The sequence below is a fragment of the Trachemys scripta genome, chromosome 2 (assembly GCF_013100865.1).
Source record: "Trachemys scripta elegans isolate TJP31775 chromosome 2, CAS_Tse_1.0, whole genome shotgun sequence".
In the NCBI taxonomy this organism is placed as follows: Eukaryota; Metazoa; Chordata; order Testudines; family Emydidae; genus Trachemys; species Trachemys scripta.
Window position 1 is genome coordinate 169,903,771 of NC_048299.1, and position 14,777 is coordinate 169,918,547.

Here is a 14,777-nt window from a genome sequence, read left to right on the forward strand (position 1 = left end):
GTAGCTACCGCCTCTCAGGGAGGGGGAGTACCTACATTAATTGGAGAAAGTCTCCCGTCGGCATAGGTAGTGTCTTCACTAAGCGCTACTGCAGTGCTGGAAGTGTAGACAAGCCCTAAATTCCACATATAAGCATGGTCTTTTCCCCGGACCCAGGGTCTCTTGCAGGAGCCTGTCCACTTCCTGCAATTCTCATCCCCAAAACCCTACAGCTGAGAGTTAAGGAGAGTCTTTCTGCTCTCTTCTGCTGAGGCTTTCCTCCAGCAGACCGGCTTCTAGCCTGCTCCCTGCAGGATTGTGGTCCTTATGCTATCTATCAGGAAAGCCAGGAAGACCTTTTTACTCCTTTCTCCTCGCTAGCCTGGCCTCAGATTTTCCTTTATATCCCAGCAGGTCTGGCTCTGTGTTACAATCTTCTACTATGTGACCCAGGAACTTATTCCCTTCACTTGGGAAAGGGGGCTGAGCCTGGCACAGGGTGTAGCTGAGCCCTAACCTCTTAAAGGGCCAGGTCTCCCTATGACAGTCCCATTCTTGGGATCATGTTTATTAACAAAAACCTAACAATGTCAATTCAAATACTATCTTCCAGACCTCCCTCTTCTCCAGGTTATACCATCCTTCCCCCCAAACCATCTCTTTCCTAAAACCTTTCTCAGCTACAGCTTCTTGTCCTACTTCTAGAAGTATCTTTCACCTGACTGGTGCAGAGAATCCACTCCCATGTCCTTTCCTTCACTCTGAGTCTCATCTTTGGGTACATCTACACTACAGCGGGGAGTCGATTTAAGATACGCAAATTCAGCTACGTGAATAGCGTAGCTGAATTCGACGTATTACAGCCGACTTACCCCGTTGTGAGGACGGCGGCAAAATCGACTTCTGCCGCTTTTTGTCGGCGGCGCTTACTACCACCTCCGCTGGTGGAGTTAGAGCGCCGATTCGGGGATCGATTGTCGCGTCCCGACGGGACGCGATAAATCGATCCCCGAGAGGTCGATTTCTACCCGCCGATTCAGGCGGGTAGTATAGACCAGGCCTTTGTCTGAACAGGCTCCCTCTTCAGGTGCTGCCTCTGTGTTGCCTTCCTCTGACTCAGCTGCAGGCCAGAGTCTTGAAACAGAGTGCTGTGACATGGACATGTGGCCAAGGACCAATTACTCTGCTACAGTGCTGGGATCCAGGGGCCCCTTCATGGCAGAGGGCACAGGGAGTGAATAGAGATTTACAGGTATCCCCTGGATATTATCTGCATAATAGTTCACCAAACAGTGGCATGTGAGATATCTACCGAGAGCCAATAGCTCCCTGGTAGTTATAATCAGTGTGAAATCTGTGTGCAGATAATCTGTTTGTGAATGCTACTCGTTATACGCGTACGTTTATATGAAAGACTATCTACTAATGGTCTCATTATACAATATGATGAATTGCTTAACTGTGCTTATATTTCACTAGTGCTGACCTGTGGCTTTGATGCTCAAGTTTATGGTAAGTCTGAGTGAGGGTGGATGAGTATGTTGTGCTGGGAGATATTGTGCTGATTTGTGCAGGTGGTGAAGGAGGGGTATGGACTGTTGTGAGGGGATATCTGTGTTTGGGGTTATTGCATGTACTGGTTATATTGTGCTGGGAGATGTGTGTATTGGTTGTGCAGGTCACTGTGTTTTGTGTCTGGGTATGTGTGCTGGGGTTATTGTGTGTATTGGTTGTGTTATGTGGATGGTTGTGATCACTTGTGGCTGGAGATGTGTTGAATTGTGTTAGGGCGCTGTGGTGGTAGAATTGAGTGGAGGTGATGAATGAGAGGTGGTTGTGTTGATTTGTATGGGGCCATTGGGCTTAGGGATTTTGTGTGTGAGTTGTGCTGGGAGATTTGTGTTGATTTGTGGGGGTGGCAAATGAGGGATTTGGAGTTATTGTGTGTGCTGGTTGTATTGTTTTGTGGGTGGTTCTGAGCAGTCACCCTCATCCAGTCAATGAAATTGTTGCATGCAAATTACCTGTAGGGAAGGGGGGGAGGGAGTACCTGACTTATCTCTGACATCACAACTGACTCTTGGCCTGGTATAATTGGTAATGTCAAAATGGCTGAGAAATTGAAAATTGGACAGTAACAGACTGCAAATCCCAGTGATGATTTACCCTGGTGAATCTGAACAAAGAGCTCTCAGCCATGCTTTTAGATGTTTTCATCACTTCAGATCAACTCTACAGACATTCTAGACTTCAGAATGAGACACAAACTGACAATCCTGGAATTTTATATAGATTGGCTAATCACCTGATTCACAAATATTGTGCCACTAATTTTTTGCAGAAACCAAACTATTTGAAATAAACCATGCCTCAATCCATTCACATACCACTGAACAGCAAAAAGCCATTTAATGCCCATATGCCTCCAAATAGCAATACTGTCAACTAAGCTAAATTATAGGTCTATCCTGTACCAAGGGTTCTCAAACAGAGTGTGGACCACATCTTATCAGAGCGATTGTCTACCTTTTGGGTGCTTCCCCTCTCATTCACAATGTCACAGCCAACTTCCCCTCTGGTTTGTGATCACATAACATCCCTCTGGCAACTACCTGAAAAAGTAACTTTGGGAAAGTATTCAATCTTCTTTTAATATGATTTAGCATTTGGAAACCAGAACAGTCAGCACCATGTGATCAGTCAACTCTTGGCAGACCACCTATGAGTACTCCACAATTTGAGAACCATTAGTCTATACTATTCCATCTATTTTATATTGCTTGAAAGAAGCCAGTCTACTTCTCTTTTTTCATTCTAATTAACTGGCAAGTTACCCTTTAGAAACAATTCTACTTTCATATATTTTCTATATATCTCATCCCTCTTTTTTGTCTTTAATTATCAAAGATATTCACTAAAAAACAGAATAACGTTTTAAGATTTCATCTGTTCCTGAGGTGTATTCCCCAACAGAAGTTTCAATTCTTTCTGAAATCACATGGTATCAACAGATAATGGTGACATCTGAAAGTGGATAAGCAAAATAGAGGGAGGTCTCTGAGCTCTTCAATAATGGAATATCAGACTTTTAATCTAGCCCAGCTAGTGGAGACTGGAAAATATGAAAATCCCATGTTAGTTAGTTTAAGACCCATATTGGTCAGGTTTGTTTTGCAGCTTTTTCTATCAGTGATGGATACTTTTCATTAAATCTTTTAAACCTAAGCAAATGGTGTCTAAAGTGAGTGATGCACAAGTATGTTACTCTTTGTGATGTTCAGGTTTTAAAAAGAGAACAATAACATTTTTAAATTTGCTCTGGATCCCATTTCAAAATCAGCCTTGATGGTCTATTCTTTCAAATGGAAACCTGGACACATCATTGACTTACCAAAAACTATACATTTTCCCCACCAATATCACCTCTATTTTCTAATGTCATGCTCTTTCATATTTTTATATTTTTTTCTCCTAGAGGAAGAACTAAGTATTTTCCCATAAAGTACATTAGGTTTCTGTCGATTCCAATCTGTTTCAAAAGACTGTGCCTAGATTTCTCTGATTTAATCAATTGTACACTAGCAGGCACACAGAATCAGTGTACTGACTGATAAATACAGTGTATCTGATTTTAAAGAATAGACAAAACCTGTAACCAAGGGAACTTCCACTATATCATAGCTGGTTTTGTACATAGACAGAATAACATTTTCAGCTGTAATGTAAGCTAGTGCAATTCCATGGAAATCAGTGTAGTGTCATTTACATCAGCTGTGAACTTGGCCCCAGTGATGTATGGAGAAGGAGAGGTTAGTTACCTGTTCACTAACTGGAGTTCTTTGAGATGTTTTGTCCCTATGGGTGCTCTACTTCGGGTGTGTGCGTGCCTCCAGGCTTTCAATCTGAAATTTTTGGTAGCAGGGTCCGCGCCTTTGCCCAATATATCTTCGTCCTCTGATCCGAAGGCACATAGGGGAGGGGCCGTTTCGGTTCCTTTTCAACTACAAAATCCAGCCAAGGCAAGGACTCCAAAGTAGAGGAAAGGAGGGTGGGTAGTGGAGAACCCATAGGGACAAAACATCTCAAAGAACTGCAGTTACTATATGGGCAAGTAACCTTTCCTCCTTCTTTGAGTTGTTCCCTGTGTGTTCTACTTTAGATGACTCCCGAGCAGCGTCCCAATGGAGGTGGATGCTGTGGGGAGGGATTTACACAGTTCAGAGAACAGCCACACCAGAGGCGACATTTGCTCTGGAAGCATGCATAAAAGTATAGTGGTGGGGGAAAGCATACACAGACAAACAAGTGGCAGCTTCACAAATGCCTGCTTAAGAATATACCCATTGCGAGGCAACAGAGGTGGATTTTGCCCTAGTGGAATAGGCAGTTACTTTAGCTGGTGCACTCCAGAAGCTTTGTCACATCCCAAAATACACCCTGAGACCTATTTCAATAGTCTTTGGGTAGAAATAGGGGCTTCCTTCATCCTGTCTGCAAGGAAAACTGAGTCTAGGAGAGGCTCTGAAGATCTCTTTTCATGTTCAGAGTGTGAAGAGTGGCTTCTTCTCTTCAAATGTGAGATTTGGGGTAGAAGACTGCACCTAAATATCTTGGTAAATGTGGAAGTCCAATAAAATCTTGGTGAGGAAGCAAGGATGGGGATGTAGAGTCACCTTGTCCCAGTAAAATATTCTGTAGGATGGGTCTGTCTCAAATGCTTCCAACTTCCCTGCCCTTCTAGCCAAAGTGATAGCTATAAGGAAGGTGGGTTTTGAAGGATAAATGGAGAAGAGCCTCTCCTTTGATTTGAGGGGTGGCTTCTTCAATGCTTTGAGAACTAGACTAAGGTCCCAAGGTGTAGTAGGCTCTCTAATGTGAGGAAAATGGTGATCAAGCCCTTACTGAGTCTTGAAGCTGTAGGGTGTGCGAATACTGAAAGCCCCTAAACTGGTAGATCAAATGCTGTAATAGCAGTCAGGTGGACTTTGATGGAGCTCAGTGACAAATCCAGGATTTTTAATTCAGCAATTACTTGAGTATGTCAGTGAGGTGAGACTCGGCAGCAAATAATGCCCGGTGGGTGAATTAGGACTGGAACTGCTTGCCCTTTTGCAGGTAATTCTTTGTTGTGGAGAGTTTCCTACTATTAAGCAGCACATTCTGTACTTCAAAAGAGCAACTGATTTCTATACCCAAGAGTCATCAAGGAGCCGGGCCTTGAGATGTAGAATGGAGAAATGGGTATTGTGGAGTGTGTATTTTGCCCAATTCTTGGGTCAGTAGGTCAGCTGTCAGAGGAAAGTCACCAACAGGTATATCAGGTCCAGGAACTTTACCTGCCTTGGTCAGGATGATTACCACTTTCTCTTGTTTTACTTTGTTTAGGACCTTGAGGAGCAATGGTGTTAGAGGAGAAGCATATGGCAGAGTTCAAGGCCAAGTAGTAAGGAAGATGTCCCCTAATAATTTGTGGTTGTGTCCTCCCCTCAAGCAAAATCACTGATATTTCATGTTGGATGGCGTCGCAAAGAAATCTATCTTTGGGATGTCCCAGGTGAGAAAAATCTTCTGTAGGATCACTCAGCTCCCATTCAAGGTGCTGGAGAAATGTCTGCTATGGTGTTTTGCTGACCAGGTACATATGCCATTGTGATGTCAATTTGGTGGGTTATGCACCAGTTCCAAAGTTTTATTGCCTCTGTGCACAAGGAGCTTACTCCTCTTGGGGGTTTATTTAGTACACGGTTGCTTTTTTTATCTCTTGACTCCGACCAAGTGACCCTAAGTCTTGGGTAGAAGGTGGTTGCAGATTAATTGAACTGCTCTGAGCTCAAGTAGATTGATGTGAGGAGCAGACTCCTCAGGGGTCCACTTGTCTTGTGCTATGAGGTCCAGCTCTCCAGTCTAGTAGGGAGACATTTGTGGTGCTTATCTTTGTGGGGGGTATATGAAAGAATGGAACTCCCATGCAAACCTTGTTGGGATCTCTCTGTGATGGGGCGTCCACCCCACACTGGCAGAGAAGGGACTAACAGAGTCCTGGGGAGGCTGCCTGGGAAGCAGCCAGACTGCGAGGAACAGCCAATCAGGGCCCAGCAGGTCCATATAAAAGGGAGCTGCAGGGCAGAATAGTTCAGTTGCTGTTGGGAGCCCAGGGAGTAAGGAAGCATCCCTGGAGGACTGAGAGAACTGTAAGCACCTTGGACAGAGCAGTGGTTGGTTCTTGGGACTGAGCAGCTAAGTGCCCTGAGCTGAGGGCAAAGAAGGTACTGGAGCTATGGGGAAGTGGCCGAGGGAAATAGAGTAGTATTGACAGAGTTACAGAGAAGCAGTAGGAGACTGCTATTTAGAGGATCCCTGGGTTGGGGCCCAGAGTAGTGGTTGGCCCCACTCGCCACTGGGGAAGTGGCTGGACTGTTGGACAGAGAAACTCTTCCTAGGAAGGGGGGGGACCACAGACAGTGACACGGCCGGAGGGCTCAGTCAAGACGAGGACACTGTGGTTCTGGCTGAGAGTGAAGCTGTAGGTGGGAGCAGAGACAGAGTGCCAGTGTGCAGACCGCAGATGTGGGTGTTGGCCTTGAACTAATCCCCAGCACAACAAGGAGGAGGTGCCAGTCTGGCGATGAGGGCTGTACCCTGTGACAGCCTCCACCAATTGAGAGAGTTGAGAACTCTGAGGGATAGGCACCTGTTTGGACAGGTTGTGGTCGTTGGTAGTATAGATAGTTCTGAGCCAGGTTTGAATGCCCCAAAGGGGCACAGAGAGTGCAGATTGGCATAAGATGTTACAAGAGTACAGGCTGCCACATGGCCCAAAATCTGAAGGTGGGTCCTTCTAATGGTTTGAGGATTCTGCTGTCGTGCAGAGATGAGGTTGGACATCATGACAAACCTGTCCCTGAGGAATTATGCCCTGGCAGTTGTGGAGTCCAAGGTCACCCCTATGAAATTGATGTGTAGGACAGGTGTCAAAGACTGCATTGAGCCATAGTCCCACAGAGTGGAAACATACTAGGGCCTTGTTGGTGCCGACTGTACCTCATGGAGGGAACAACCCTTGAGGAGCCAGTCATGTAGATAGAGGAAGATGCATTTTTCCATTTGCCACAGATGGGCCATGACAACTGAGATGACCTTTGTGAAGACTCTCACATCAGTTGAGAGGCCAAAGGGAAGCACTCAGTACTGACAGCGGTCATTGCTGTTGATGAACTGGAGGCGGTGTCTGTGAGCTGGATGTGTTGCTACCTGAAAATATGCATCCTGAAGGTCAAGGCTCACAAACCAGGCTCCTGGATCTAATAATGGTATTATTGCAGCTAGGGTTACCATACTGAACCTCCATGTTTGGATGAATGTGTTCAGTCTTGGTCTCCATCCTCCTTTTTGCTTGCATACCAGGAAACAGCTGGAGTAGAACCCTTTTCCGATGAAAGAAGCGGGAGCTGGCTGGATCACTCCCAGGAGCAAGAGGGTTTGTACCTCCTGTCTTAGGAAATCTTTGTGAGACGGCCCCTGAAAAGGGAAGGGGAAGGCAAATGGGGGTTGGGGTGGGGTTGGAAATTACATGAATGGCATAGCCTGATGTAATATACTTCCAATGAAGCTAGAAATAGGAGAGATGATCTCCGTAGGGTGGGTAGAAGGTAGGGGTGATGGTACTGCATCAGATCCTGACTGTGGAATGACTTGTGACCCTCAACAGAAGGTTCAAAAGAAAGGTCAGAAGAAGCTGCTGTCTGCAAGGTGATAGCCGATGATGGGACCTTCTTGTGGAATCTGGGCCTCTTGTTGGGTGGCTCTACAGATCTTTGGAAGGTTTGGTATTGGATTGGTTGAGAACATTGGACTATCTGTGGCCTCTACTTTTTCTTTTGGTTGCAGGGACGTAGGTGCCCAGGGATCAAATGGTCACTCTAGAATCCTTTACTGTGTGAAGGAATTAATCTGTGGCATCGCTGAAGAGCTTAAATCTTCAAAGGCAAGATCCTCAACTGTATTCTGGATTTCCCTGCAGAGTCCAGATGAGAACAGCCATGAAGCATAGTGAATAACTATAGTGGTTGCCACAGAAAGAAAGTTGGTTTTGGCCTCATTCAAAGTGGCTTGCAAAGAGGCTTTGGCAATCATCTGACCTTTGGTGATGAGAGCCTGAAACTGGTCCTTCTGGTCTTGTGGTAAATAAGCAATAAAATGAGAGAACTTGCTGTAATTTGTGTAGTTGTACTTTGCCACTAGGGCCTGGTGGCCAACTATCCTGAATTGTAAAGTGGCTGTTCTTTGCAACTGAGAATGTCCAGGTGCTGGAGCTTCCTGTCATGAGGACTTGGTCTGGAGCAATGTTGTCCTGTCTCTCTCATTTACAACATCAACCACCAGGGAATTTGGGGTGGAATAGGAGAAGAGGTATTCCGAGCCCTTGGTAGGTACACAATATTTTTTTTCTCCCTTCTTGCAAGTTGGTGGGACAGTAGCTGGCATTTGCCATATTGCCCAGGCTTGTGACAGCAAAGCGTCATTTATAGGCAAGGCTATATTGCTTTGAAAATAAGTTTATAGGATATCTACCAGGGCATGCTGTGGTTCCTGCACATCTTCCAGGGTCATCTGTAAGGATTTGGCTATCTTCTTCATGAGTTCCTGGAAGACTTTGAAGTCATCCACTTAGGATAGGGGAGAGGGTCATAACTGCCTCATCTGGTAAGGAAGAGGACATATTAGATGGCCCCACCTCTTCCTCCATTCTCAGCTCTTGTTCTTCTAGAGAGTTCTTTTGAGGAAGGAGAGTCCTCCTGGGGCACCAGAGGTCATGAGGGTGCCCTCTAGATCAGGTCTTCGTATGGGACCCTAAGTTTCCAGAAGACCCAATGTGGTGAGCCATAAGGGAACAGGGAGGCACCCAAGGGTGCTCCTGCCATGGAGGTTGTTGGATCAGTTGTCAACTGGTTCCTGGGGTCTCTTCCTCGGGATACTTCTCAGAGGGAAGTTCAAACAGAAAGATAGTGGAAAGTTAGACGGAGATCTTTGAGTCTGAGGAGGGGTTATCCTCTGTTTCTAGTGTTGTGGGGGAAGAGGTGTTGGTACTCGTGGCAGCCTCAGTATCAGCCAGGGCTGGCCTTACCATGAGGTGAACTGGCAGACTGTGGGGGGGGCACCACTAGGACGCAGAGTGTAGAAAATTGTGTCTCTGCTGGCGCATATGTATTCTCTCAGCTCTAGATGCACAGAGATGGTGCAGTGCTGTGCTGGAGGAAGGAGGGCACAAGAGACATAACAGGCAGGCAGGAGAAAAGGTGAGAGGGAATAAGAGAAAGCAGCAGGAGCTGCACGGACAGAGAGGAGGAGGAGCCTCTTATGTACCTCTCTAGCACTCCCAGGAGCCTGGGCTGATTAACAGCAGCTTCTCAGGGAGCTTCCCATTTCCTGCTGCTTCCCTGAACCCACTTGAGGAGAACAGGCAGTCAACTGAAGTAGTAGGAGCCAGTTAAGCCCTTAAGACGCTGATATCTTCCCTTATTCAGGGCCTGCTACCAGCCTGCTTATTTGTCCCCTTCAATTGAGTGTTGAGAGCCACTATAGCTGGCACAGAACAGTAGTCATGAGTGAAAAAATAAAACACCCCTCTGGGGCAGCATTCAGAAAAAGCAAGCAAGCAAATGAAGCTTTTCTATCTAAGCAGGAAGGAGCTCTCCTGAGATACATAGACACAAATGTTCACAGTGAGCCTTCCTGCCCCAGTGAGGATGTGAGTGGTGAGGAGATGCCTGATCTTCCAGTTAATCAGAGTGCAGGTGACCTAGCAGCTACTGCAGCATCCATATCTCCATCTCAAATGGATGTAACCATACACATTCCTGAAGAAAAGTGTAGATCAGAGAATAGTGTGGTGGAGGCACAAGAAACAGCTGCTGCTGAGTTTAGTTCCTTAAGTCTAGATGATCCAGGACTGTGGACCCACTTGAGCTGTAGCCTGAGGGACTTCCTTGTACTGGATGGGCCACAGCAAGTGAAAAACTTCACATTTCCCAAAGACAATGAAAATAGAAGTTTCCATCCAACTCATTACTGGTGTGAAATCCCCAATGGTGACAAAGTAGAGAGGCCACGGCTTATGTACTCAAAAACCCAGAATACTGCATACTGTTTTTGTTGCAAACTCTTCCAGTCTAATGTTCCAGCCACATTGGGTTCTACAGGAACAAAGGACTGGAAAAATCTGGCTAGAAATCTGGCATGCTATGAGAAGGCAGCAAATCACCAGAGAGCATTCCAGAGATGGAAAGAGCTTGAGATGAGAGTAAGGTTAAAGGCCACCATAGATGAGCAGCATCAAGAGAAGATTGCATCAGAGTCTCTTTACTGGCAAAATGTTCTGAAAAGGCTCGTTGCCATTGTGAGAATGCTTGCTACCCAAAACCTAGCACTGCATGGTACTTCAGAGCAGCTGTATGTGCCAAACAGTGGAAACTTCCTTAAAATTGATGCTGTACTCCAGGAGCATCTAAGAAGAGTCACCACCCAAGAAATGTACACACACCACTACCTTGGAAAAACCATTCAAAATGAGATCATACAATTACTGGCAACAAAAGTCAAACAGAAGATTGTGGCAGATCTGACGTCAGCAAGATATTACTTTGTTATTCTGGACTGCACACCTGACATCAGCCATATGGAACAAATGACTTTAATGGTGCGTTTGTAACAACAACAGAACCTAGTGAAAACGTCCCTGCAGTGGTGACTGTCAGAGTATTTTCTAGAATTTATTGACATTGATGATACTACAGGAGTTGGAATGACAAATGTGCTTCTTAAAAAGCTGGAAGATACAGGAATTGCAATAGCTGACATGAGAAGTCAGGGCTCGATAATGGTGCCAACATGAGAGGAAAGAACAGAGGAGTGCAGACACAGATACGAGAGTTAAACCCTCGAGCTTTTTTTGTCCCATGCAGTCCTCATTCATTGAACTTGGTGGTCAGTGATGCAGCATCAGCTTCTAGTGAGGCTGCTGAATTTTTTAATGTAATTCAAAGCATCTATGTATTTTTCTCTGCATCAACTAATCAATGGCAAATTTTGAAGCAACATCTGGGAACATCCCCTCTGACACTGAAACCACTGAGTACCACATGATGGGAAAGTCGCGTGGAGGCGATAAAGCCTATCAAACACCAATTGGGAAGATAGATGATGCCATAGTTGCCATTATGGAGGATAATGCTATGACAAGAACTGTTTGTGGGAGAACAGTGGCAGAGGGAAATGGAATCACCAGAAACATACATAACTTCAAATTTCTGTGTGGCTTAGTGTTGTGGCACGACATACAGTTTGAAATAAATGTTGTAAGCAAGAGACTCCAAGGTGTTGACCTTGATATATCTGGAGCAATGGAACAACTGGACAAAGCAAAGTTATACCTAAAGTCTTACTGGTCAGATGAGGGATTTCAAAACGTTCTGAAGAGTGCAGAGAAGTTGGCAGAGAAACTTCACACTGAAGCTATTTTCCCACCCATTCAAGAATACAAGAGTCACTGAAGAAGACGACATTTTGATTACAAGGCACAGGATAATCCCATAAGAGACCCCAAGCAACAATTCAAAGTTGAATTCTTTAACCGGGTGCTAGATTGTGCAATACAGTCAGTTGAAGTATGTTTCATGCAGCTCAAGGAACACAGCAATATATATGGGATGTTGTATGGTATTCCAAAACTCCTCACTATACCTGAAGAAGACCTACACCAGCAATGCAGGGCACTAGAGACAGTGTTGACACATGATGACATGCGCGATATTGATGCAAGTGATTTAGGTGATGAACTGAAAGCCCTTTCAAGATACATTTCAGCAGGATCAACTTCAAAGGCTGTTCTGGAATATACAAATAAGATGATGACCACCCGCTTTCCAAATGCTTTTGTTGCTCTGCGCATACTTCTAACACTTCCGGTAACAGTTGCCAGTGGAGAACGCAGCTTCTCCAAGCTGAAGTTAATAAAAATACATCTACGCTCCATCCACACTGACACAGGAGAGGCTGGTCGGCCTTGCAACCATCTCAATAGAGCATAAGCTGGCCCAGACTGTGGACCTTCAGCAGGAAGCAGTTCAAATCTTTGCAACCAAGAAGGCACATGTCATAACTATAAAGGGAAGGGTAACAGCTGTCTTGTGTACAGTACTATAAAATCCCTCCTGGCCAGAGACTCCAAAATCCTTTTCCCTGTAAAGGGTTAAGAAGCTCAGGTAACCTGGCTGGCATCTGACCCAAAGGACCAATAAGGGGACAAGATACTTTCAAATCTTGGGAGGGGGGGGAAAGGCTTTTGTTTGTGCTCTTTGTTTGGGAGTTCGTTCGCTCTTGGGACTGAGAGGGACCAGACATCAATCCAGGTTCTCCACATCTTTCTAAACAAGTCTCTCCTATTTCAAACTTGTAAGTAAATAGCCAGGCAAGGCGTCTTAGTTTTACTTTGTTTTCTCAACTTGTAAATGTACCTTTTACTATAGTGTTTATCTTTGTTTGCTGTACTTTGAACCTAAGACTAGAGGGGAGTCCTCTGAGCTCTTTAAGTTTGATTACCCTGTAAAGTTATTTTCCATACTGATTTTACAGAGATGATTTTTACCTTTTTCTTTAATTAAAAGCCTTCTTTTTAAGAACCTGATTGATTTTTCCTTGTTTTTAGATCCAAGGGGGTTGGATCTGTATTCACCAGGAGTTGGTGAAAGGAAGGAGGGGGAATGGTTAATTTCTCCTTGTTTTAGATCCAAGGGGTTTGGATCTGTATTCACCAGGGAATTGGTGAAGGTCTCTCAAGGCTACCCAGAGAAGGGAATTAGCCTTGGGATGGTGGCAGCGGACCAGACCTAAGCTGGTAGTTAAGCTTAGAAGTTTTCATGCAGGCCCCCATATTTGTACCCTAAAGTTCAAAGTGGGGATACAGCCTTGACAGCACGGAAAGCACCACTTTGATTATTCAAACAGATAAAAATGACAGTGTTTACTATGCAGACAAGAAAAGTTCATTTGCTGTTCAGGTGTTTGAAAGTTAAATGTTACTTAAAATTTTTGAACAAGGCATTTTAAGTTGTTAGTTCTCCTTTATTGGGGTGTGTAGCAGAGCAGTACTATGTGAGGAGTAGAACAGGAAGAAGGCAGAATTGAGACCTTTCAACGTTTTGGCCCAAGCGTGGGAGTATGGGGGAATCATTTGAACTCCCCGGCTCTGGTATCAGCAGTCAAGTTGGGACTAGCAGCTGCATCAGTTCTGGCAGCAGGGCCTCCATCTCAGGCACTGTGGGGTACACTGGTACCAGCAGAAGTGAGTGCTGGGTTCAGGGTCGAAGATGGTTTCTTCTAGGAGTTCCTGTGTTTGGAGGACTGTGAGAAGAGTATCAGAGTTGGTGCTGAATGGGGCTGTTTTCTGAGAGACTTTTCAGTGCATGAAGTGCTGAAAGTCGTCTTCGCGGGTATGGGATCTTAGTAATGGAGGAAGTAGGAGCCTCGGCAGTACCCACACGGGGATACAAGGTCTCCTTTCTCCCTGACTTTTAGGGTGACATTTCCTGCCTCTTAGGAACTCTATTGGGGGAATCTAGTTCTTTTCTTCCTACAGGGTTTCAAAGTCTCTGAAGCAGCCTCCTGGTCTCTGCTTGCAGGTACTGGAGCCATGGAAGTTGCTGGGACGCTCAGGCTGAATAAGGCTGAAGTATGAGGGAAAATCATCTCCAAAGTAGTAGCAGGTTGAGAAGGAGCTTGAGCGGCAGTAGGTCCATCCTCCCCTATATGCCCTTGGTTTGGCGCATGAGAATATATAGGACACAAGCCTGGACCCACAGACACTGCTATGGAAAGTCTCCCATGGAAAGCATATGGGCACACGCATACCTAAAATGGGGGTACCCGTAGGGACAACTACTTGAAGAAGAACACTAGTCACATTAATCAGTGACATTTATATCTTGGATTTATTCTACAATTTGCCATTTACATGTAGGATTCCAATTCACATTCCACTTTTGCTATAATCCATAGCTACCCTTCTAAAAAAAGAACAAACTCAAGTGTATGTACCTAAGAGATTTCCAAAGCCCATAGTAGAGTATATTTTATTTTGACAGCTGTCTCTTGAATCATAAACCATGTCCTCTGAGGGCAGATAGCATGATGTAATTTTAGTGACAGCACAATTGTCATTCATCTAGAAAGAAGGATATTGTGATCTCAATGGAAAAGAAAAGTGATACTGCCATCTGTAAGCTTATATCCCACTTTCTTCAGTAATTTGTACCTCTCATGAAGGGCTGTGAGTGGAAATTACTACAAGCTGTTGAATTAAATGACATCATTTTGCCACCCACAAAATATTATGAGTTTGACAGCCTAAAAGATGGTACAACAGTGAGAAAAGCACAATCTCACAGTGCGTGTACACTTATTTTTGTTTGTTTTCATTAGGATTGCAATTTTCACTATCAATTGCTGACCACCACTTCTGTGGAACTTTGACCTCTACGATGAGCAATTAGCCTCTTCAGAAGTCAGTTTCAACAGCTGCTCTTGATTGGCTGCTGCCTGGCAATATGTGATTGTTGGAGCTGAAAGACTCCTTACAGAGTCTTCACAACTATTTTTCAACAATATCCTAAATAAAACAGAACTGAAGTGAAAGAAAGTATGGCAGCAGATATGAATAATATATATATAAAAAAAAACCCATGAGATACCCAGAAGGTGAATGAAGTTCAGAAAATAGTGCTTGTTTAGACAGTTACTCACTC

The 14,777-nt window shown here is 44.8% G+C and overlaps 1 long non-coding RNA gene across 1 annotated transcript; it reads left to right on the forward strand.

Annotated features, from left to right (window-relative positions):
* The first annotated feature begins 1,053 nt into the window (after nucleotides 1-1,053).
* On the forward strand, nucleotides 1,054-14,571 carry LOC117871619. The gene is made up of 3 exons (XR_004644303.1): nucleotides 1,054-1,231; nucleotides 5,365-5,533; nucleotides 14,455-14,571. It is a non-coding gene; the product is annotated as an uncharacterized LOC117871619 (long non-coding RNA).
* The last annotated feature ends 206 nt before the right edge of the window (nucleotides 14,572-14,777 follow it).